At 35.5% G+C, this 2794-nt stretch overlaps 1 pseudogene; it reads right to left on the bottom strand.

Annotated features, from left to right (window-relative positions):
- Positions 1–1497: 1497 nt before the first annotated feature.
- LOC122466997 lies at positions 1498–2518 on the bottom strand (annotated as a pseudogene).
- Positions 2519–2794: the final 276 nt, after the last annotated feature.

A 2794-nucleotide genomic window follows, 5' to 3' on the forward strand; every position in this document is an offset into this window, starting at 1 on the left:
TCAGGGCTCTCCATTCTGTTCCACTGGCCCATTCATCTATCCCTATACCGATATCACACCGTGTTTATCACTCCAGCTTTATAAGAAGTGTTGCTATTGGGTAAGGCGAGTTCTTTCATCTTGTTCATTTTATTCATACTGTCTTAGATATTCTTGGTGCTTCCTTATACAGTTTTTTGCATCAATTTGTCAAGTTGTACAATTCCATAAATTTTAAAAATTCTCATTTCATTTCATTTTAAGATAATTTGGAGAAGAATTGTCATCTTTTGACTTTGAGTCTTCCTCTCCATATATTCAAGTCTTATTTCATGTCCCTCAATACTAACTTTCTCTTTAAACATTTTGCACATCTCTTAAGTTTATTCCTATCTATCTTATAGTTTATGAGGCAGTTACAAGTGAGATATATTTTCAGCTACATTCGCTAATAATATTTACCTTTACCAATTCTTATATACTGATCATGTTTCCAGAAAACTTTCTCTGTGGATTTGCATCAACTTTCTCTGTAGATAATCATATTGTCTACAAATAAGAGTAGTTTGGTCTCTCCCTTTCTAATTCTTGTATCTTTCTTTTTGCGTCTTATTGCATTGGCTAAGATTGCCAGTACAATGATAAATAGACTCTATGGTAGTGGATATATATGTCTTATTCCTGACTTTAATTGGCACTGCTTCTGCAGTCTCATTTCTAAATATGATCTTTGCAGGTTTTTACCCTTTAGTTTGGTAAAAGGTATAATTTTTAAATGAATTTATGTTGAATTTTATAAAAAAAATTTTCTAGACCTATAAGATCATTATAGTTTTTTCTTCAACCTGTTTATATGCAATACCACTTTGATGACAACCTTTTACCCTTAAGTTTACTAAAACTTTACATTTTTAAATGATTGTAGAAAATTGATCAAATGCTCCTTCTGCATCTATTAAGAATGTTATATATTTTTCTTTAATCTGTTAATATGGTGTATTCCTTTTGTGTGTATGTGTGTGTGAAACTCTGTTTTAGTAAGATTGAACCCTTTTCAGTATTCCTAAGCTGTAAACATTGGGAAACTGAAGTATCAAAGGAAACACATCAAGGATCATCTGTAACAGAGAAAAATCTTAAAATTTCTTATTGTCTTTATACAATCAATGCATAATATTTAAGTAAGCTGAATTCCTTATTAGGCATTTTTGCATATGCTGCCTTCTCCCTATCTTTCTGTGCCTTTATCTTTTCTTTGGCTTTCAACAGTTCTGCCTGGATAGCTTTATTTTCCAGTGCTATTTCCTGAGCTTTCTTAAGATCAGTCAATGCTTGGGGCACCTGGGTGGCTCAATCGATTAAGCATCCAACTTCAGCTCAGGTAAAATCTCATGGTCCATGAGTTCAAGCCCCACATCAGGCACTGTGCTGATAGCTCAGAGCCTGGAGCCTGCTTCACATGGGTTCTGTATCTCCCTCTCTCTCTGCCCCTACCTTGCTCGTGGTCTGTCTCTCTCCCTCTCTCAAAAATAAATAAATATTAAAAACAAAAAGGTCAGCCAATGCTTGATCTATTCTTTTAATCCTTGCCATCCCTGAGCTCTATAGTACCATGATTTGGTATTTGATGGGTCTATTTCAAGAGCCTCCAAACAACTGCCAATTGCTCCCTGCCAACTTGACATCTTCAGTTTACAAGCACCAATATTCAGCTCGCAGCTTAAAGCTGTCGGTGCAGCTTCAATCTATCTGCTTTCTCAATAAGTCTTTGAACCTTCCACATATCTTAAAACTTTCATATATTTTTTTAATGGCCATCTCCCAGTTCTTGGATTTGAAGAAAAGTATTTCCAATATTTTTAAGTCTTCTGTTATTAGTAACATTTTATCTATATCTTTTAAATCTATATCTGCATCCTCAGGGAAACATGGATGACTGTCATTAGAACCATCTTTTGGAGATATGCTCCAATCATCCCCTTCCTTCAATTCTTTGCATTCTGCAATAACACACAATTTGGCAGGTTTTACACCTTTCACTTCTACATTTTCCAGTATCCTTGCCACACCCATTCCTTTAATTACTTGGCCAAGTATCACATGTTTCCCATCCAAATGAGGAGAGGGAAACTGTTGTGATAAAGAACTGAGAACCATTTGTATTTGCAACCTGCATTTGCCATGCTCAATAAATCTTCCTGATCATGCTTATAATAAAAATTTTCATCCTCAAATTTTTCACCGTAAATACTTTCTCGACCTGTCACATTTTGATTTGAGAAGTCTCCACCCTGAATCATAAATTTCTTAATAATCTGATGGAAAGGGCATCCTTCAAAATGGAGAGGTTTCCCAGTGGTGGGTCCAATACCTTTGTCTCCTGTACACATGCACAAAATTTTTCTGCAGTTTTGGGTACAATATCTGCTAGCAATTCTAAGACAATTCAACCAACTTGTTCCCCTCCAACGTCCACCTCAGAAAAGACTTGGGAGTTACTAGGGTTGGAGGGCTGAGTTTGGGGGGATGGGTGCGGCATTTTGAATTGCAGATGTACTTGAGTGGGAACTCAGAGAACCTCTTGGACACCTGGCAGCGCAACCCGAAAGCCTGTTAATATGGTATATTCCTTAAGAGATTTTATGATGTTGAAATTCCTTACCTTTTCAGGACAAACCCTACTTGATTATGATTATTTTTATATAAATGACCAAATTCAAATTGCTAAGATTTGACTTAACATCTTAGCACTTTAGCATCATAGGATAATTGGTTTATGATTTTTGTCTTGAATGGAATAATCTCTATTTTATTT

Source organism: Prionailurus bengalensis, chromosome A3, assembly GCF_016509475.1.
Source record: "Prionailurus bengalensis isolate Pbe53 chromosome A3, Fcat_Pben_1.1_paternal_pri, whole genome shotgun sequence".
NCBI classification, from domain to species: domain Eukaryota; kingdom Metazoa; phylum Chordata; class Mammalia; order Carnivora; family Felidae; genus Prionailurus; species Prionailurus bengalensis.